Genomic DNA, 23,684 nt, shown 5'->3' on the forward strand with positions numbered 1-23,684 from the left:
AACTCAATTGAGAATACTACCAGCAGAGTAGAACACTTAGAAGATAGAACATCAGACAATGAAGACAAAGTATTTCAACTTGAAAAGAACATAGACAGCTCAGCAAGACTGTTAAGAAACCATGAGCAGAACATCCAAGAAATATGGGATAACATTAAAAGACCAAACTTAAGAGTCATTGGGATACAGGAAGGCACAGAGCTCCAAACCAAAGGAATGAGCAATCTATTCAATGAAATAATTCGAGAAAACTTCCCAGACTTGAAGAACGAGACAGAATCCCAAATCCTAGAAGCCTACAGGACGCCGAATGTGCAAAATCATAAGAGATCCACACCTAGACACGTTATAATGAAGATGCCCAACATACAGAATAAGGAGAGAATTTTAAAAGCTACAAGAGAAAGGAAGCAGATTACATTTAGGGGTAAACCAATCAGGATAACAGCTGATCTCTCAACACAGACTTTGAAAGCTAGAAGATCCTGGAATAACATATTTCAAACACTGAAAGAAAATGGGTTACAACCAAGAATTGTGTTTCCAGCAAAATTAAGCTTCAAGATGGAAGATGAAATTAAAACCTTCCACGATAAACAAAAGTTAAAAGAATTTGCAGCTAGAAAACCATCTCTCCAAAAAATCCTCGGCAAAACATTACAGGAAGAGGAAATGGAAAATAGCAATGAAAACCAACAGTGGGAGGTAGGATAGTAAAGGGGGGAAAATAATCAAAGAGGAAAACAAACCATATTCAATAACATAAATAAACAAATATGGCTGGAAGGATAACCCATATCTCAATAATAACCCTAAATGTTAATGGCTTAAACTCACCAATCAAGAGACACAGGCTAGTAGAATGGATCACAAAACATGACCCAACAATATGCTGCCTACAGGAGACACATTTGATAGGAAAAGACATACATAGACTGAAGGTGAAAGGTTGGGAAAAATCATATCACTCATATGGACTTCGGAAACAAACAGGAGTGTCCATACTCATATCAAATAAAATAGATTTCAAGCCAAAGTTAATCAAAAGGGATAAAGAGGGACACTACATACTGCTCAAGGGAACCATACACCAACAAGACATAACAATCATAAATATATATGCCCCAAACAATGGTGCAGCTATGTTCATCAAACAAACTCTTCTCAAGTTCAAGAGTCTAATACACCACCATACAATAATCATGGGAGACTTCAACACACCTCTCTCACCACTGGACAGATCTTCCAAACAAAAGTTGAATAAGGAAACTATAGAACTCAATAACACAATTAACAACCTAGACTTAATTGACATATATAGAATACACCACCCAACATCAAGCAGTTACACTTTTTTCTTAGCAGCACATGGATCCTTCTCAAAAATAGATCATATATTATGTCACAGGGCAACTCTTAGACAATATAAAGGAGTAGCGATAATACCATGCATCTTATCTGACCATAATGGAATGAAACTGAAAATCAACGATAAAAGAAGGAAGGAAAAATCATGCATCACTTGGAGAATGAACAATAGGTTACTGAATGATCAATGGGTTATAGAAGACATTAAGGAGGAAATTAAAAAATTCTTAGAGATAAATGAAAACACAGACACAACATATCGGAATCTATGGGACACACTGAAAGCAGTTCTAAGAGGAAAATTCATTGCATGGAGTTAATTCCTTAAAAAAAAGAAAAAACCAACAAATAAATGATCTCATACTTCATGTCAAAATCCTAGAAAAAGAAGAGCAAAACAACAGCAAAAGAAGTAGAAGGCAAGAAATAATTAAAATCAGAGCTGAAATTAATGAAATCGAAACAAAAGAAACAATTGAAAAAATTGATAAAACTAAAAGTTGGTTCTTTGAAAAAATAAATAAGATCGACAGACCCTTAGCCATGCTAATGAAGAGAAGAAAAGAGAGAACTCAAATTACTAGCATACAGGATGAAAAAGGCAATATCACAACAGACACTTCAGAAATACAGAAGATAATCAGAAATTATTTTGAATCCTTATACTCCAATAAAATAGAAGATAGTGAAGGCATCGATAAATTTCTTAAATCATATGATCTGCCCAGATTGAGACAGGAGGATATAGACAACCTAAACAGACCAATATCAATTAAGGAAATAGAAGAAACCATCAAAAGATTACCAACTAAGAAAAGCCCAGGACTGGATGGGTATACAGCAGAGTTTTACAAAACCTTTAAAGAGGAACTAATACCAATACTTTTCAAGCTATTTCAGGAAATAGAAAAAGAGGGAGAACTTCCAAATTCATTCTTCGAGGCCAACATCACCCTGACTCCTAAACCAGACAAAGACTCTTCAAAGAAAGAAAACTACAGACCTATATCTCTAATGAACCTAGACGCAAAAATCCTCAATAAAATTCTGGCGAATCAGATACAAAATCGTATCAAAAAAATTGTACACCATGATCAAGTAGGATTCATCCCTGGGATGCAAGGCTGGTTCAATATACGGAAATCAATAAATGTTTTTCACCACATCAATAGACTTAAAAATAAGAACCATATGATCATCTCGATAGATGCGGAAAAAGCATTCGACAAAGTACAGCATCCCTTTATGTTCAAAACTCTCGAAAAAATAGGGATAACAGGAACATACCTCAACATTGTAAAACCAATCTATGCTAAGCCTCAGGCTAGCATCATTCTGAATGGACAAAAGTTGAAGGCATTCCCTCTAAAATCTGGAACAAGACAGGGATGCCCTCTCTCACCACTTCTGTTCAACATAGTTCTCAAAACACTGGCCAGAGCAATTAGACAGACGAAAGAAATTAAAGGCATAAAAATAGGAAAAGAAGAACTTAAATTATCACTATTTGCAGATGACATGATTCTATACCTAGCAGACCCAAAAGGGTCTACAAAGAAACTATTGGAGCTAATAAATGAATTCAGTAAAGTGGCAGGATATAAAATCAACACGCATAAATCAAAGGCATTTCTGTATATCAGGGACAAAACTTCTGAAATGGAAATGAGGAAAAACACTCCATTCACAATATCCTCAAAAATAATAAAATACTTGGGAATCAACCTAACAAAAGAGGTAAAAGACTTATACAATGAAAACTACAGAACCCTAAAGAGAGAAATTGAAGAAGATCTTAGAAGATGGAAAAATATACCCTGTTCATGGATAGGCAGAACTAACATCATCAAAATGGCGATATTACCAAAAGTTCTCTATAGGTTTAATGCAATGCCAATCAAAATCCCAATGGCATTTCTTGTAGAAATAGAGAAAGCAATCATGAAATTCATATGGAAAAATAAAAGACCCAGAATAGCAAAAACAATGCTAAGCAGGAAGTGTGTATCAGGTGGTATAGCGATACCAGACTTCAAATTATACTACAGAGCCATAGTAACAAAAACAGCATGGTATTGGTACCAAAACAGGCAGGTGGACCAATGGTACAGAATAGAGGACACAGAGACTAATCCACAAAGTTACAACTATCTTATATTTGATAAAGGGGCTAAAAGCATGCAATGGAGGAAGGATAGCATCTTCAACAAATGGTGCTGGGAAAACTGGAAATTCATATGCAACAAAATGAAACTGAATCCCTTTCTCTCGCCATGCACAAAAGTTAACTCAAAATGGATCAAGGAGCTTGATATCAAATCAGAGACAAGGCATCTGATAGAAGATAAAGTTGGCTACGACCTACATACTGTGGGGTCGGGCTCCAAATTCCTCAATAGGACACCCATAGCACAAGAATTAATATCTAGAATCAACAAATGGGACTTGCTCAAACTAAAAAGTTTTTTCTCAGCAAGAGAAACAATAAGAGAGGTAAATAGGGAGCCTACATCCTGGGAACAAATATTTACCCCTCACACTTCAGATAGAGCTCTAATCTCCAGAGTATACAAAGAACTCAAAAAATTAGACAATAAGATAACACATAACCCAATCAACAAATGGGCCAAGGACCCAAACAGACCCTTCTCAGAGGAGGACATACAATCAATCAACAAGTACATGAAAAAATGCTCACCAACTCTAGCAGTCAGAGAAATGCAAATCAAAACCACCCTAAGATACCATCTCACTCCAGTAAGATTGGCAGCCACTATGAAGTCAAACAACAACAAGTGCTGGCGAGGATGTGGGGAAAAGGGTACACTTGTTCATTGTTGGTGGGACTGCAAATTGGTGCAGCCAATTTGGAAAGCAGTATGGAGATTTCTTGGAAAGCTGGGAATGGAACCACCATTTGACCCAGCTATTCCCCTTCTGGGTCTATTTCCTAAAGACCTAAAAACAGCATGCTACAGGGACACTGCTACATCGATGTTCATAGCAGCACAATTCACAATAGCAAGACTGTGGAAGCAACCTAGATGCCCTTCAATAGAGGAATGGATTTTTAAAATGTGGCATTTATACACAATGGAGTATTACTCTGCATTAAAAAATGACAAAATTATAGAATTTGGAGGGAAATGGATGGCATTAGAGCATATTATGCTAAGTGAAGCTAGCCAATCCCTAAAAAACAAATGCCAAATGTCTTCTTTGATATAAGGAGAGTAACTAAGAACAGAGTAGGGAAGAAGAGCTTGAGAAGATGACTAACATTAAACAGGGATGAGAGGTGGGAGGGAAAGGGAGAGAGAAGGGAAATTGCTTGGAAATGGAAGGAGACCCTCAGGGTTATACAAAATTACATAAAAGAGGAAGTGAGGGAAAAGGGAAAAATAATACAAGGGGGAGAAATGAATTACAGTAGAGGGGGTAGAGAGAGAAAAGGGGAGGGGAGGGGAGGGGAGGGGGGATAGTAGAGGATAGGAAAGGCAGCAGAATACAACAGACATGAGTATGTCAATATGTAAATTAGTGGAAGTGTAACTGATGTGATTCTGCAATCTGTATACGGGGTAAAAATGGGAGTTCATAACCCACTTGAATCAAAGTGTGAAATATGATATATCAAGAACTATGTAATGTTTTGAACAACCAATAAAAAAAAAGTGATCATGAGGAAGGACTCTTTCCTGGGAACTCACTGAAACTTTGCAGAGGGAGTTTAGACTTCTATCTAGAATAGAAATGAGCTCCAAATTGATATTGTCTCCATGACAAGAGGCAGGGAAAACACCTGACTCTGGGCACAGAGCTTTCTGCAAAGAAATGGACAGTCAAATCCTTAGACAATTTTGACCTGCAATGGAGGGAAGAAGCACGCACATGACTCCCCAGTCCTCACCACTCCTCTGCAGTTCTGCCCACATTGTTGACTGGGAAGCTCACCACCCTGGATTCTAACATGGAACTGAGATAGATAGATCTGTATCTCAAGGACCTAATTTAAAGCTAATCCCAAATGACTGTTAAACCTCTGTTAGACCATCAAGAGAAGCAGAAATCTAGGAGTGATAGCTCTGAAAAATGAACCATATCCTCTGAGTCCTTGGGGAGTGACAGGATGGTCTCTTTTTTTTTTTTAAAGAGAGAGTGAGAGAGGGGAGAGAGAGAGAGAGAGAGAGAGAGAGAGAGAGAGAGAGAGAGAGAGAGAGAGAATTTTTAATATTTATTTTTTTATTTTTTTAGTTCTCGGCGGACACAACATCTTTGTCTGTATGTGGTGCTGAGGATCGAACCCGGGCCGCACGCATGCCAGGCGAGCGCGCTACCGCTTGAGCCACATCCCCAGCCCCAGGATGGTCTCTTTAGGAGATGAAATCAGGGCTTGTGGAAACAGAGAAGACAGAGATAATAGGGGGATCAGCATGGGCCTTGGAAGGGCATTGGGTCAAGTGTCAACAGCTAGGCTCTTATTCCTCTTCTGCCTTGCTGAATGACCTTGGGAAAGTCACTCTGGCTTTCAGTTTCCTCTTCTGTTAAACAAAAACAATGGCATCTGCTCTCCCTGCCCAATTTCAAAGTAGATTAAAAAGTGAAGTTGGACATGGACAATGGCAGCATTTTAAGGCAGACTTCAAGTGTGAAGCCCACTCACCTTCTACTGGGCAGCTAGAGTGAGTGGAAAAGTTGAGAACACACTAGGCTTTTGTTCTAACTATCTCCCATGGTTTCAAGGATGGATACAGAGGTGGTGTGGAACAACATGCTCAAGGCTCACAGTGAGAGCTTAAAAGAAATGATAACGGTGGTGGTGGGGATGGTAATGACAAATACAGCTCAATGTGTACATGTGATGCTTACTGTTAAAACATGCCATGTGTATTATCTCACTTAAACCTCCCTGTGAGCCAAAGTAGTTGGTGCAATGATTATTATTTCCATCTGCAGATGTGACAACAGAGGAATTTGCTCAAAGTCAAGCAACTAGTAGGTATCAGATCCAAGATCCAAATTTGAAAGTCTGATTCCAGAGTCAAGTTATAAGCCATTATGCTATAGTAATTATTATTATGGAAAGTAACAATATCAATATCATGGTCATAATTATGCCATCCTAATAAAATAATAATTATTATTACCCATTGCATTCAGTTCTTCCCAAATCCCACTTAAGAAGACATTTTATCCCCATTTGATTGATGGGAAAACTGAGACTCAGGAATCACTAAGTCTAAGAGGCAAAGCCAGAATCTTGGCTCCCAGACAGATGTGCTTCAGGAAGTGTGGCCAGCAGACACAAGCTCACAGAAGACTTTAAAATAATAATAAATGTTAGTTGTCCACTCCGAGATATCACACAGCTCAGGATGACTTACCCTCAGCTGGGATGCGTCATGCAGACTCGAAATCCAAAGATAGAAAGGCCAGGTTGCTCCCGTTTTTTCACAATATGATATTTCTTCATGGCAGGAAGCACAAAATATGATTCTCTGCCTTCACAATCCTGGCGCTTTCCCATCTCCCAAGAGAGATAAAAGAGCTATGATGAAATCCACAAAGCACAAGTGACATATTAGAATAAAGAGGCTTTAGCCCAGTGCAGAAAAATAAATATGATCTGAATGGTGGGAAGGGAAGAACAAAGAACATCTTTCATTGTAAACATGTTTTAAGTTTGTTTGTTTTCTTTTATTAGTGCATTACAATTATATGTATTAGCTGGGTTCACACGTGCATGGAATTTAATTTACTCCATTTCGGTCCCTGGTTTTCCCCCACTCTTTTCTTCCCTCCATGCTTCCCCTAAATTCCTTCATCTACTCAATTGATCTTCTTTCACTCATATAAAGTATTTGCTTTTGATGGATGCTTTATAGACATCCATAAAGGTGAAATTCACTGTGGCATGTTTATACACACACATAATATCAAATTCATTCCACATCTCCTCTGCTTTCCTGCCCCTCCTCCCTCTCTCTCAATCTTCTTCTTCTACTCCACTGATCTTCTCTCTACATTTATGATATCCAACCTCCATCTCCTTTTCCCCCTTCTTTTGTTCTACCTTTTACCTATGAGAGAAAATATGACCCTGAATTTTCTGAGCCTGGCTTATTTCCCTTAGCATGATATTCCTCAGTTTCATCCATTTATCAGGAAATATCATAATTTCCTTCTTCTTCATGACTGAGTAAAACCTCTTTGTGCATTCACACCATGTTTTCTTCATCCGTTCATCTCTTGATCCGCACCTGGGCTAGTTCCATAACTTGGCTATTGAGAATCGCACTGCTATAAACACTGATGTGTGTGTATCGCTATCAAATGCTGATTTTGTTTTTTGGGGATAAATACTGAGGCATGGGATAGCTGGGTCATACGGTGGTTCCATTTGTAGTTTTTTTTTAATATTTATTTTTTAGTTGTAATTGGACACAATATCTTTATTTAATTTATTTATTTTTGTATGGTGCTCAGGATCGAACCCAGGGCCTTGCACATGCTAGGCAAGCGCTCTACCACTGAGTCACAACCCCAGCCCCCTCCCCTATTTGTAGTTTTTAAAGGAATTTCCATACTGCTTTCCAGAGTGACTGTACTAATTTGCAGTCCCACCAACAACACATAAGTGTACCTTTGTTTATTAATTTGTTTTTAATAGAAAAGATTCCAACCAAATTGTTTTCTCCAGGTACCCAGAGAATTGAAGAAATGGAAAAAATTTCAACTGGAAAAGCTGAGAATGTCCTGCCTGAGAACTGATGAAATGGAGGAAAAAGAACAGACACTGATACAGATTTAAGCAGGGAACTGAATGAACAGAAGGTCATTTGGGAGGTCACAGAATCTCCACAAGGGTCATAATATTACGTTTGCCCAGGCAGGACCAGAGTTGGAAATCATGTCACAAAACTGGGCCAAAGAAGACTCCACTGGACAAAAGTACTGCTGCTAACTTCAAATCTCCCATGTGGGATGGATCATGGACACTGTATAAGAATCAATGCCACTAGAAACTCAAAGTGGCCACCATTATTTCCCATTCCTCTCCTTCAGTCACTAACCTCTGAATCCAAAGTGGGTCTGCACCTGATTGAAGGATTCTGGGTCATGAAGCCACCCTTAGTGGCTGACATTTTTTATATAGGGTGACCAACTCATCCAGCTCTGCCTCGATGTCTCAGTTTCAAAACTGAGAGTCCCATATCCTAGAAAGTCTATCAATCCCATCCATACTAGGACAGCTGATCTTTCTATTGTGGCAGGTTTACTTGGGTCTATGAGATAAGGAATTATGCTCCAGATACAGAACGTTCATACTTGTATAGTCAAGAATGACAAATGGCCTCCCATATTCAGCAAAAGAGTCCAGAAAGATTATAGTCCTGCAGATTTCCCGGGGATGGGGAAGAGGCCTGTCTGAAACCAAAGAGCTGAAACCAAAGAGCTGAGCTTAGTGAGATATCGAAGTGTCTCTCAGCTGCCAAGTTTTAGAATTCTGCAGCGCCAGGATTTTATAATGCTGTAAGGCCATGATTCTTTCTGATGATCTATCCATCTTTGTAAGTACTCCAAGTATTTCACAGAACATTTATAAATGAGCTCCACCACTGCTAGGAGGGATCTAAAATGATTTTAATAAGAACCAAAAATTTAACACCATTTTTTTTTGTTCCTTTGGGATAATTGAAGTAATTCAGAAGAAGAAGAAGAAGAAAAATCACTCCCAAGAAGTAAGCCTCACCTTGCAAACCTTCCTAGAAATTATAATTACAATGTCAAGAAGATATTGACATAAGCAGAAGAAATAAATTAAAATTCATCAACAAATTTTCCTAACCTTGCTCTACCCCATGCATATATAGCTCCCATGGCAAGTAATAAGCATGTGACCCCAATCTGGCCAATCAGAGACCCCCGTTGCCCAGACCCAACTCTGACCTGAGCCAGGTCAATCAGCAATTCCCATGAATTTGCTTAATTTGGAGCTGGGACAGAAGGAGTCCTGCAGCAGAGCCAGGAGAATTAAAGGACCATGGGACCTGGGCTGCTAGCTTCCCTGCTCCACGGAGAAGGCCTGGAAGTAAGTAGAAGAAATGGAGCACTTTGGAAATTAGCAGAGACCAGAGAAAGATGAAGAGGCTCAAACCTCTGCTGGCCTCAAACCTCTGTCTCCAGTCTCAGAAGCCTGGGTTTTTGCCAAGTACTCTTCGTCCCTGCCTGGCCGTGTAAACTCAGAAAATCCTCTTGCTTCTGATACTGTCCTTTGTAAGAGAGACCAAAGTCATACTCCCTGGCTGGGTGCTGAGGCGCTCAGGCACAGAAATGTGGCAGAGCTTTCCCCACCCATCTTGGGTTCAAGGGTCGGTGTCTTGTGCATGGGTGTGTCTTACTACAGCCCCATGGGTGAAGCTATGCTCACCTGTTCCTTTGTAATATTACCCCTTGCCCTGTTTCGGATAGAATCTTCCATGGAAGTGCCTTGTGTGTGTGTCCCCCTTCTCTTACTGTGCCCTTGGGTGTGGCCTACCCAGATGTCAGTCAACCTGCCGACAGTGGACAACATGAAGATAGACTCAGCCCCCTGAAACCTGACCCCTTGCCTCATTTGAATAGCTTCTCCTCAATAAAAGGGGTCAGCGTGTGCTCTTGCTCTCTCTCTTCCTATGAACCCTTAAGGTCAGAGGACCCCAAAGTAAAAGGTATTTGTGTCTCTTGTGTGGTTATGTTGCTCAGCTCAGTCAGCCCAGTTCAACTAGAGTGACGTCTGAGCCTTTTAGTCCCCTGCAGTCCTTGTCTGACACACAACCAAAGCCATGGGAGTTACACTGTGGCCAGAAATAATAGTATCAGATGTGAGGTGGAGCCAGTGTGTGGGAACACCCCCATTGAGACTGGTTTTCTTAACCTCACTGAAATGGGGTCATCTCACTGTAAGATGGGGAGAGTTCACAGAATGAGCATCCTAGAGTTGCTATGTAACCTCAATGGGAAGCACTTCCAGACTGAATATTTGGTGACTTTGGGGTACAATCCAAAGTCCTCAGATGGCTGAGGTCCAGAGAAGCCAGAACCCTCTCAGCTTCCATAGCAGGAAAGGACAGGAGAACTCGCACCCAGGTCTATTGACTCAAAGTCCAGTGCTCTCTATCCTCGCAACAAAAATGTGAGAGGTGCCCAGATGATTTGATTGGCATGAGTTGAAGAAGAAACTGATGAGTAGACAAGAGGCAAAACCAGTGACTGAATGTTTTGAAAGTCACCTGCAAAGAGTAGTTGTTTGTCTGACTCAATGGGTTCCTTGGTCAAACAGGCAGCCACTCAGAGCTGGCTTTACCTGGTGTTTGGGATCAGACCCCTTGAGAAATCCCCAACAGATCACAAAGGGAATTCAATCACAAGAGGCATTTCTTTTGCAGCCAGTGGTGGCAGCAAGAGAGCTGTTTGCTGGAGGGATGCTTATTCAGGTTTATCCTCAGCTAAATGAGCTAGAAGAATGGAAAAGAAAATGAGAAATGGGGGCAAAGGAAGAGAGCATGCCAGACTGCACAGTTGGCCCTGGATTTGAGACATCAAGCTCCCAGAAAGCCCTTCCTGCCTAGGTAGCAGAATAAATCTTCAGCCAATTCATTTCACTGCAAATTAAACTTCCAATATCCCAAGTCCTTAGTCACTAGCAACAGCCATGAATTTATTGAGCCTTTTAAGTTAGAGGTACACAGAGTGATATGAGTTCAGCTCTCAGTTTAAAAACTAGGTTGGCCTCAGGGAAAACATGACCACAAATAAACCATCCAACCTATCTGAGGGTTTATATCTATATAAAGATCTTATACAAATAATCAAGATGCAAAAACAATGTGTGAAAAGACAGGAGCAGAAAATTTCTCCAGAAGAAAATAAGAATAGCAAAATAACACAGAAAAAAAATATTTGGCATCATTAATTACCAAAGAAATGCAAGGAGAGACAATGATATGCCACATAAATACTATTAAGTTAACAATCAATAAATAAATTTCAATAATGCCAAATGCCAGCAAGATTTTAGGGAAATTGCTACATTCAAATATCACAGTGGCAGAGTATTTTGGAAACTAAGCTTCTTGAGCCATAAAATGATTGATATCCTACAATCTAGCAATGACCACACTCTATGGAATTTTTTCTAAAAGAATCTAAAAGCCAAATGTCCAAAGGTTTTGACAATGCAGTATAATTGAATGACAATCCCCTCCTCAAAAAAAAAGTTTAGAAATAATCTAAATGTCAACATATGGAAAAAGTTCAACAAATTATAATAATACATTCACTTAATGGACTATTTGGGGGCCATTTTAAAAAACCATTGTGAAAATCATATGACACCTTAGAAAATGTCTTCAATATAGTTAATGCAAAAAGAAAAGTACAGAGGACAGGATTACAATAATGAAAAAATTATATTTTCAGTGATATAAGAATAAAAAGAGCCTAGGGTAATGGACAACATTGTTGGGTAGGCTGCATGGGGAAGGCTCAACCATGTTCATCTTCTCCTCTCCCTTCAGCTATAGGAGGCTGTAACCCACTGAAGCAGCCTCCTAGGAGACCAGGGCAAGGGTGATCTGAGTACAACTCTCACTTCAAAAGCTAGGTTGGCCTCAAGGAAAACATTACCACAAATAAACCAACCAACCTATCTGAGGGTTTATATTTATATAAAGATCTTATACAAATAATCAAAATGCTAAAATAGTGTACAAAAAGACAGGAGCAGAAAATTTCTGAGGTCAGATGGGGAGGACACTGTTTCACCAGCCTGCTCACAACTCCTCTGCATGCTACTGTCTTCAAACTTAGTTTCCCAAGGGGCCCTTCATCCCTGCCTTCTGCCCCCATGCTAGTCAACAGGAATCCAGGCTAGCAGCACTCTGAGATTTATTCAGAGGAAGGGACAGATTGCTGGAGTCCCTGTGTGGAAGGAACCCTGAATGTCATGGGGTAACCCACATACCATTGGATCTATATGTTACAGGGCCTCCATGACTTTGATCCTCTGTGAGTTTATAAGAATCCAAAGCAGCAACAGAACAGACAATTTCAGGTGTCTTCTCTCATAATGATGTGAATCCTATTGGACAGGGCCCCTCTCATGGTCTCCTTTAACCTTAATTACTTCCTTAGTCCCAGTCCAGTCACAGTAAAGGTTAAAGCTTCGACCTATGAATGGAGGGTGGGAGCACAATTCAGCCCACAGATGGGGCCCACCATAGAAGCAGGCCACTGTCCTTGCTCTATCCTCTTGGCCTGCTCCTGTCAGCCCCCACCTTAGGCTTCTCTATACAAGGGGAGGTTCTAGGCCACCCCTCCAGCTTGTACACCCCTCCAGCTCTTGGGGACTCGTGTTAGGAACTACCAAGGATTCTATTTACTCCTTAGCCCTTAGGGTGGTAGTTGAGATTCTGCAGCTCAGCTGAAATCCAGCCCAGGAGAGTATGCCTAGATCCTCATCCCGAAAGCCTCTCCTGTCCTGCAACCTACCCAAATCCTTCTCCTAGGCTTCTCTTATATGGCTTAGCAGACAGAGAAATGACTCTTTTTCCCTCATCTAGGGAAAAGCCATATACCTAGCCCTATATCCAATGTTCTCTGTTTTGTTTTGGCTTTGAAAGGACCCCCAAAGCTCATGTGTTGAAGACTTGGTCCCCAGTTCATGGTGCTGTTGAGAGGTCATGTATGGAAGGCTTGGTCCCCAGTTTGAGGTACTGGTGAGAGGGGGTGGAGCCTTTAGGAGGTAGGACCTAAAGAAACAAAGTGAGACATTGGGCACATGCCCTTAAAGCGGGTATGGAGACCCTGACCCCTCCTCTCTCTCTCTTACTGCCCCACTGCTGTAAGAGGACAGTCTTGCTTCACCATGGGCTCTCATATTGTGTACTGCTTTGTCATAGGCCCAAAGTGATGAAGCCAACCAAGCAACCACAGACTGAAACCTCTAAAACCATGAGCCAAAATCAATCTTTCCTCCTTTTAAGTTGTTTACCTCAGGTATTTTGTTAAGCAATAGAGAGCTAACACTCTCCAAAAATCTCTAAACTTCCCTAAGAAAGATAAAGGGTGTGTAATGGGTTTGAAAGTTATATATTTTATTTGACTGCCTTTTAAATAAATAAATTCTTATATAGCCCTAGCTAAATGCCAGAAGTCATTCTTTTTTTAAATATATATATATATATATATACATTTATTTAATTTATTTATTTATATGTGGTGCTGAGGATCGAACACAGCGCCTCACATGTGCTAGACAAGTGCTTTACCGCTGAGCCATGACCCCAGCCCACCAGAAGTTGTTCTAAGTTCTCTACATTTATCCTATCTTATTTGCCAGGACTTTTGCAAGACAACTATGCTTATTAACCTTATCTTACGGATAAGGAAACCAAGGCTCAGAGAGATTAGGTAACTTGCTAAAAATCACACAGTTTGTACATGGCAGAGCTAGGGTTTGAACAGCAGTCAGGCTTCAGAGTCAAGTCCTCAAACTACTGTTCTCTTTGGTGAAAGCTTGGAAATAGGTATTCTGAGTGAGGAAAATGGGGCTAATGACTTTACACAACATGCATGGCCCCTAAGTGACAAGATGCAGATTCTTACTGGAACGTATGATCTTCAGTCTAGTGCTCTTCCCTGAGGGTTATGGCTTGGGCTATTTGTGAAAGAACTGTTTATCACTCCCTTTTCTTGCTATTTTGTAAGAAATGGAAAGTCCTGTGGTCCATTTTCAGAATACAGTATTTAGCTTTAAATGTGTAATGACTTGGGATGTAAGAAACGCAGCTGGAGGGGAGAGCAGAATGGACAGTTACAAGCAGTTAACACCCGAGTGTAAAAATTCACAAAGAGGTTAGAAAGGAAAGCCCCCCTCCAGCCCCCACCTGACCAACAGATAACTGTGCACATGCCAAAAGACATTCAATCCAAGAGGACTTTCTCTGTCCTAAGAGAGCAAAGGGAGGTGGGAACAAGTGAAGAAATATTTATTTACGTAATCCAATAGAAGACAGCAAAACCTAGGTAACATTTGGAAAACTTATACCCCGAAGAACTCAAATAATGAGCAACTGGGGGAGGGATCTTGTGCTCTAGGGGATAAAACACTGGTTGTACCCAATCAGTGTATCCCTGACCACCAGGCACTGGATCTTGTAAGACGGTCATTAAAGTAAAGCCTCACTTTTTGCTGTACTTTGTGTGTTTTCGTGTAGTCTTTGGGCTTAGTCAGGTGAGCATGTTTCTCACAATTTGGACTTTGAAAACTCTCCATCAAAATTAGATACAGATCTAGAACTACCTTGATCAGACAGTAACCATGCTTCCCTTAAGATGGAGGCTTTGAGGATGTTAGCAAAGGAATTCCTGTGTAGGCTTCCAAAGGAACTGGCTCCAATTCTCCACCACCCTCTTGGGGTCCTGTGACAAGGAGGAACAGGGATTTGTTTTCTGCATGCTTCTCTGGGACGCTTGTCAGAGTGGGCATTTTCAGAAGCACAGGGTCCCTAGCTCACTTATTCCCCCCTCCTCATGCACCCTCCCAACTCACGTCCCTAATACTCACACACCTCCACCCTTAGACCTGACCATTGGCACAAGGACTCTGCTTCCCAGGGTCTTGGAGCTCATGGACAACTCTGGACTTTGTTGTTCTCTGTGTCCAGAGCCCCTATCAATAATAACAACTAGCATTAAAATCCTAGTTCGCTAGACTGGTAATTCAGTTCCCTGTTTCTTTATTCTGTGGTTCCTGGCCATATAAACTCCAGATTCATAAAAATGCAAATGGCAGAGGGCCCAAGGGTGGTGGAGTCTGGGCTGGAGGGGATTGTTAACAGTTATGACTGTTCCAACAGCTGCTCTGCTTTTTCTATCCCAGATTAGAACACAGTGTTTCCTTTGTGTGCCTTGTAATTTCTTGAGTTTGTCACCTGTGCCCAGCACAATTAGGCAGCCAAGACTTTTCTGGTTCTAATGCTAACTCTCTGAGGGTCCTTCCAGCTGAAGGCCACATGGAAGATGCCATTATATTCTCAAAAAGAAAAAGGGCTGGGGCTATGGCTCAGTGGTAGAGCACTTGCCTAGCACGTGTGAGGCACTGGGTTTGATCCTCAACACCACATAAAAATAAATAAAAGAAATGCATATACATATAAAAGAAAGGGGTTTCTTCCACTTCCAGCTGCTTTGCAATGTGTTGTCAAGTGAGTCTCCAGAGGTATTTCGGCTCTCGGAGGTCTGTCCTGGGGCTTGGGACTCCCTCCTGCCAATGAATCATGCCAAGATGATTGTTTAAATCAGGTTTTCTCACCTTCAGCCCTGCTGAATTTGAGGCTAATGGGGGGCTCTCAACAATATTCCCATCTCTATCAACCAGATGCTAATAGAATTCCTGTGACAATCAAAAGTGCCTCCAGACATAGCTAGAAGTCCTCTAGTTGAGTTCTAAATGCAGAGTTAATGTTGGGCTGCCTGAGGAAAATGGGATGTCCTGGTGGCAAAGTTGCCCAGGAATAAATAATTAAGGTCCTCCAGTCACAGTGAGGAGAGGTTTCAATATGTCTGCTGTCACAGAAAAGGGACAAAAGTGCCAATAGAGCATTTAAAAGCAAATCGGTGGAAAGATCTTGAGATAGAATGGGGTCCTGGTTAGGGTTCTCTAGAAAGAGATTCTGAGACAAGTTGTCTTAGTCAGCTTTTTCACTGCTGTGACCAAAAGGACCCAACCAGAACAACTGTAGAGGAGGAAAAGTTTATTTGAGGGCTCATGGCTTCAGAGGTCTCAGTCCACAGAAGGCCAGCTCCATTCCTCAGGGCTGGAGGTAAGACGGAACAAGTCTCACATGGTGGTCAGAAAGCAGAGAGAGTCCACTAGCTAGGTACAAACATATACCCCAAAGCCACGCCCCAATGCCCACCTCCTCCAGCCACACCCCACCACTTTAGTTACCACTCAGTTAATCCCTATCATGGGATTAAATCACTGATTGGGTTAAGATTTTTACAACCTAATCATTTCTCACATGAGTTTTTGGGGAACACTACACATTCCAAACCATAACACAAGTATTCTTGAACAAGTAGCTTATGTGGGAGATGCAGGGCAGACTAGCAAAGGGTAGGGGATTAGTACAGGAAAAAGAAGGTGCCCAAAAGATGTTGCCACAGTGGGTGACCAGAGCGTATTCCTGGTGGAGGCCTCTAGGTGGCAGTGGCAAGCACATCCCTAAGAGTGAGGGACCTCAATTATTTATATATCATCTCCCACCAGCCAGTGGTTGTTGGCTGCTCCCATAGGGTGACAGTTCTCCAAAGCAGGCTCTAGGGACTAAGGAAAGCCTCCTTCAGGGAAAAAGGAAGGAGTCAGGCCATCTGTGTGCTCCAAAATGGCAGCACACCCACAGTGTATGCTCTAGTCAAATATATCAACTCACTATGCCTACTGGACTCAACCACCGGAGCCTTGTGCATCTCCAAGTCTCACCACCCAGGAACAGTGTTCTTTATTGCCTTGGTTTTTAAATTATTTGAAGTTAAGACTCTGTCTTCAAGCACACTCTTAAAATAAAGTTCACTGTGTAATGTGGCACAAAGGAGGGCTGTCTGGTTGACTGGAGGTGGGGGCAGGGACGCAAGCAATAAGCAGGCATGAAATTTCAGAAGGCAGTTTGCAAAGACCAAGAGTCCAGCTCCAGGCTAGGCGCAGTGGCGCATACCTGTAATCCAAGCAGCTTGGGAGGAAGAGGATCATAAGTTCAAAGCCAGCCTCTGTAAAAGCGAGGCGCTGCGCAACTCAGTGAGACCCTGTCTCTAAATATTAAAATACAAAATAGGGCTGTGGCTGTGGCTGTGGCTGTGGCTCAGTGATAGAGCCCTCGCCTAGCATGCGTGAGGCACTGGATTTGATCCTCAGCACCACATAAAAATAAAACAAAGGCATCCACCTACAACTAAAAAATAAATATTAAAAAAAAATAATAATAAGGCTGGGAATGTGGCTATGTGGTTGAGTGCCCATGAGTTCAATCCCCAGTACCCACCCCCCAAAAAAGAGTTCACTCTACCACCTGTTAGCCCTATGACCTTGGATAAGACCCTTCAACTCACAGAATCTCAGTTTCCTCATCCATGAAATGGGGCAGGTTGTGGTTACATCCCATGTAGCTCTGTGAGGATCAAATGCGACGCCCTCTATAGCCAATGGACCTGGTTCAAATGAGCTTCCATGGCTGGTTTCAGCCGAGCGGCTTTAAAAATTGCAGATGCTTCTCCAGGAGCCACGTTGTGAAACTGGGTGTTAATCTTTGCTTCTCAGAGCCAGTTGGAATGATTTCAGTGAGAATCATTTCTGACAAGTGGTTGGGAAGTACCCGCTACGTTAATTCATCAAACCGCATGGCTTGCCAGGTCTGCAGTGGGCCTTCCTAGGGTGGGCAATGATCCTCCTTTACATTTATTACAGCCTGACACAAATCTCAAGCCCCCTTCCCCACTATCCTGTTCCATAAGTACTAGGCCTGGCCCTGCCTCCCCACCCCACCATCCTGGCTTGGGTTCTTCTTCCAAACAGGTGGACCCCTGGGAATTAAAACTGCTGGACTCTGAATTTGTGTATCACCCAGAGGCTCCAGCCAGCTGCTCAGATTCCCAGGATACCTCTAGGCTGGGATGAACCTATAGGGCTTTCCCCTTTCTCTCTTCTTGTAATAACTAAACCCCTATTTCCTGTGGGGAACCCATTGTATGGATTATAAGGAGACTAAATTCGGCTCCTTCTTCTCCATGCCATAAAAGCCAGTAGACCCAAGATGTGGGCCATGCCTGTCAGGGTTTTGCTTGAGAGCTTTGTGCCTTGCTGGGAGACAGGGGCAGGCCAGGGGATGTCCTCCTTCAGATGAGATTGGTAAGCACATAATGTTCTTCCTGCCACATGGAGAGATGGAGAAAGAATCTGAGAGACAATTAATGACATTATCTGAACTCCTGGATTCAAGCTTGCCTGAAGTTAGAAGCATCCTGGGACTCTTCAATTCCATGAGCCAGTATAATCCACTTCCCAACTGTTATTATTGAACGTTTTCTTTAAAGCAGTTGGAGTTTGAGACCAACTCTCTATGATGCAGCAAGAAGCCCCACCCCCACCCCCTAGACACAGCCTCTTGATCTTGGACTTCCCAGTCTCCAGAACTGTGAGCAAAATGAACTTCTATTTTTTTTTTTTATAATTTTCTCAGTCTGTGGTCTTCTGTTACAGCACAGAAAATGAACTGAGACAGAAGCCAAGCTTCTCTGAGAGGAGAACCACATTCTTTCCTGTCTTCACTCATCTTTGGGGAGGGAGGGGGAAGGTGCAGATCCACAGCCCCTGGGTCCCTGCTTCCAGTTCCCTGCCTGGTTGAAGGCCCACTGTACCTTATTCAAGATTATCACCTTTAATGCTCCATCAGCATAGATGTCACCCCTCTACCCTCCTTGGATCCACATATTTATCAGAGTTTGCAATCCTGACTCTGTAGGCCTGGGAAGAAAAGAGCTTGAATTCAATGACACAGGGTCTTCTCCTTTCCCTCAGATTGACTTTAGGCAGGTCACTGTCACTCTCAGGGCCTTTGTTTCTGGATCTGAGAAGTGCAGCCCTTAATAGCTACCATGTTTATCTGGCATGGCTTGGTTTTGATGGATACCAGTTCTACCCCCTCCCTAGCCCTTCCCTAGCCTCATCCTGACCTCTATTCCAGATTCCCAGGATTCTCTAGAGGGGAATCAAGATTCTACTTATGTCTCCCTTTCCCAGAATTCAGCCCAAATGCACCACAAATTGGGACAAAAACATCTCAGTCTCTGTTCTTTCAGTCCCAAGAATTAAATTCAAAGAGCATTTCTACACGAGTCACAGAAGCATCCATCTTCTTAAGACAGTTTCCCTCCTGAGCAGAAAGTATTTGTTCATTAAGCCCTTTCTGCATTAAATTGATGAAACAAAAGCCTGTTTCAAAAAGGAAAAAAAAAAAAACTCAACTTGGGTTCAAAAACGCATCACCTTCAGCTGACACTAGACTCTGCATGGCTTGTTTTTTTTGGTTTTTATAATTGCTTAAAATTTGACTCTAGCGGGCTGGGGCTGTAGCTCAATGGTAGAGTACTTGCCTAGCATGTGAGAGACCTTGGCTTGATTCCTGACACTGCAAAAAAAAAAAAAAAAACACACACACACACACACAATTCTACTCCAGATACCTGCCAGTCATCTTTGTGGCTCCCACAGCTCTATCCTTTTTTCTGGAACTAGTCTCATCCACTGGAGCTTCAGAGCTTTTATACCCTGGGGTTTGGTGCACAGGCTGCTGAGACACAGCTTCCAGCCTCCCATGCAGCCGACCCTATTGGTCCAGCTGTGCTCACCAGGACCTCTCCCAAGCACCTTCCTTCCTGACTATAACCTTAAACCCCATTTCACTCCCCAAAAGGACTGACTTATCAGGGTCAAAGCCTAGATCCATGCACACATGATTAAACCTATGATCTCCTATCTCACACTCTGAAGGGAGACCCTGCAACCTTCTTGTAAAAGCAGCACCAGAATCCATGTATACCATCTCTGCACAGGTGGGTCTCCACCTCCACCAAAAAGGTCATCTTCACTTATAAGCCACAGGTCCCTGTGGCCCAAGGGAAAGCTTTGGTATCACTGGGTCCCATCTCAGTACCGTCACTTACTGCTGTGTGCCATCAGGCATGTTACTGCACTTCTCTGAACCTCAGTAGCACCCACCTTCTTATGGTAGAGATCCCCATGTGCCTCAAACAATGCCTGCTGTCTGATTCTCAGGGCCCTCTCATTCAACAAACATTAACTAACAAGTGTTACCTCTCTAGCTTTTAAAACAATGAGTACCATTGATTAACAACAACAAATAAATAATATATCCAGTTCTGGCCATGGGTCAGGCATTGTAACTGCTTTAAATAAATTTGTAAGTTCACTCACTGAATCCTGTGAATTAGGAAACAAATTCATCCCCATTTTGAAGAGAAAGACACAAAGACATGGTGAGATGAAGTAACTCACCTGAAGTCACGCTGGGGACAGAGCAGAGCTACAATGAATCTGAATTTATACAACCCGATTTACAGCTCATCTTATAAACACACACACACACACACACACACCCCTCTGGGTTTTCTGTGTTTATTATAAATATACTGCCTTAAACAGCAATTCAAAAGCACTCAGAATCCAGCTGGAAGCTGCTCCCATTTCTCGACTCAGCTCTGAGGTGAGTCATTGAGTGATCGTGGGAACAGCCACCCGAGCAGCTTCGGGAGGGCCCAGGGCTAGCAAACGCCTGCTGCCAGCCACCACCCTCCTCCCAGAGCAGATGTTCAACTTGACTGAAGTTGGACCCACAGGACAATCTTTACCTTCTTTTCCATGGGAAACAAGCCCAGAGATGCCAGTGTCCCCACCCTGAATAGTTAACAGGAACGTATATAATAAGGCACAATTCCTGCCCCCTCCCCAATATTTTTCATTCACAGGATTTTCCAGCTATTTCTGTCCTAATTACCTTCCCAGATAGGAATCCATGTGACGGATACATTTATTCACTCCACAAGCCTCTGTGAGTGTTTTCTGAAGGGCCAGCCTCTGTTGTCCAAAAACTGCAATCCAAAGCAACAACTCATATCTAATTCTCACTTGTTTCCCATGAGTCAGTTTCTTCCAGAATTTTCTTTCGGTCTCAGAAAGGGCCAGTACAGTTAATTCTTCTGCACACATGGCTAGAAAACCTTGAAGATTTCGTAGGTTCAATTATTCCCCAGTTAGCCTGACTCTATGAAAGCAAAGATCATTCTGTTCCAACCTGGTCAAATCAATGCATCCAGCTCCATCCCTGATATCGCTTAGGAAATCCTGTTCCCCTCTCCCAGCCTCTTCCCCTGCTCCTGTTCCATATTTCTTGCTCAGCTTGCAAGCTTGCTTTCTTCCATAGGCATGGTCTCCCTGACCTATCCTGAAAACCACTTTGTCCTCAACACATCTCTTGGGCCGGATGCCTAACACCTGCCCCTCTTCCACATCCCTGTCACCTCCCTCCCCAACCTCTTGGGCTCCAGGAAACCAACCAACCAAGTTGCTCTGCCCAGCCAACTAAACGGGGATAAAATTAAGGTCTGCCAAAACAACAGCCCATTTCTCCTAATAAAATGAATGCTTTAGACCCTAGCACACATGCATTAACAGTGGAGATTAATATCTGTCTGCAAAAAAATTCAGCTTCTCTGTACAAGCCTGTGCCAGTTCTACAACGTGCCAAAATGAAATGTTACAGTGATATCTGCACATATCTGAATAAAATAAAGACCTGCAGCAAGCCACTGGAGTTCTCTTTCAAAAAGAATGATTTTTATTTACCTAGAAATGTGACAAGTTCACCAAATAAATACAGTCTAATGAATCAGTCTTCTTTGCAGCCTGTTTAACTGTGTTGTTGGATGTATCAAGGTGATCAAGGTCCCATTTGTTTTTTTAACATTTTGTTAAACTTCTAAAAGTCATTTCCTATGCATCCTGTTACCCTTGTCTCCTTGGAGGCAGGGTGAAGTCTTAAGCTAGCACCTACCAAGCCCATGGTGGTCCGGACATTTCATTTTGGATCCTTGGCAGCTGACCCTCACCTCTAATCCTAACACCTGCCACTTACTCTGTAACTCCCAAAAGCTCAGTCTCCCTCATTTCCAGTATGTCAGGACTTTTTCCTTGTGTAAGTACAGTCAGGTACCAGATGACACTTCTACTGATGACAGAGAGCATATGGGACAGTTTCTTTTGATCAATAGCCTGGGTGCATAGGCTTGGACCATTCAAGTTCATGCATTCTCTGATGTTCCCACAAGGACAAAAATCATCGAACAATGCATTTCTCAGAATATATCCTCATCATTAAGTGCTAAACTCAGTACTTTTCCCCCAAATCCAATGATAATAAGCATGTCATCATGTGTGGAAACTTACGGAAAAAGTGAGGGATCACAAGAGGGGTCTCACCCCCATATGGCAGGCAGCACTCCACCTCCAAACTGCCCCACCAACTCTTTCTCTCCCTCAGTTTCTGTCCCTGAACCCAAGCAACAGGGGCGGCCTACAGCCCTGACAGTATGGGTCCTCCTCCATATTCCCAGAGAGCTTATCCTAAAAATGGTAGTCATGGGGGGAGGGGGTTAAAAATTATGATGTTCAGGTTCTGATCCAGAAATCCTGCCACAGCTGGTCTGACTGTGGCCCCGTCCCACAAGGTCTGTGCCTGTTCAGTCCCTCCTCTCTGAGGCTGAGCTGTGTAGCACCATCTTCACGCAGCTCGCCTCACTCATACAACTTGTGGCTGGAAGACTCCCAAGTCAACTCAACTTGGAACCCTAAGCTCATAAAGTTCTGTAGGATTCTGTCTTCTTCCAGTGAGCTACCCTCGTATCCTACCGCACTCTATTCCCAGAGAGCTCTGACCATTGGAAAGTTCCTCCTCACATGAAGCCCAAAGCAGCTTTTCATTTGCATACATAACACTGAAGTAGAAAGAGAGGCAGGGACAGAGTCTAGAGGCCAGATGGCCTTTGATTGACCAGCTGGAGCCAGCAATGTCCTGACTGTCTGCAAAGGCCTGGAGAGGAACCCAGGAATCCCCCTAGAACCAGCTGCTGTGGACTGGAATGAAACCTAGATGCCCATGAGCCAACAGGCACAAAGAATGGGAACCACTGAGAACCGGAAGCATGAGGTTGGAGGGGGAACAGGGAGGACAGATGGGATGTGAGGGCCTGGGTCAACAGCCCCTGATTTGAAACCAAGATCAAAGGGATGCACTTAAAAGATGGAAGAAGCAGCTCCCACAGAAAACAGATGGCTTCTAGAAACGAGGACCCAAGGAAATGGATTCTTCCCTAGAGCCTCCCAAAGCAATACTGGCTTGCTGATACCTTGATTTTAGGGCTCATGACCTCTAGAACTGTAAGAGAATGTTACTTTTGCATAAGTTTGTGGTTACTGATTACAGAAGCCATAGGAAACCAATACAGTCAGAAGTCTGGGTCTTTCCAGCATGTACAGACCAGGGGGTTTAAACAACAAACATTTATTGGCTCACGGTTCTGGAGACTGGAACTCCAAGATCAAGGTGTGAGCAGGGCCAAGCTCCAAGGTTCCAGGAAAGGATGGGTTCCAGGCCTTTCTCCTCACCTCTAGTGGCCCCTCAGTTTGTGACAGTTCCAATCTT

At 42.6% G+C, this 23,684-nt stretch overlaps 1 long non-coding RNA gene across 1 annotated transcript in view; it reads right to left on the minus strand.

Moving 5' to 3' along the window:
* LOC308638652 overlaps positions 1–23,684 on the minus strand; it is a 67,069-nt gene that overhangs the window by 40,366 nt on the left and 3,019 nt on the right. Inside the window, exon 3 of the long non-coding RNA XR_014019898.1 lies at positions 6,753–6,916. This is a non-coding gene — a long non-coding RNA (uncharacterized lncRNA). The remainder of the gene's footprint in view (positions 1–6,752; positions 6,917–23,684) is intronic.

The sequence above is a fragment of the Spermophilus citellus genome (genome assembly GCF_964194105.1).
Source record: "Spermophilus citellus genome assembly, chromosome: 19".
Taxonomy (NCBI): Eukaryota; Metazoa; Chordata; class Mammalia; order Rodentia; family Sciuridae; genus Spermophilus; species Spermophilus citellus.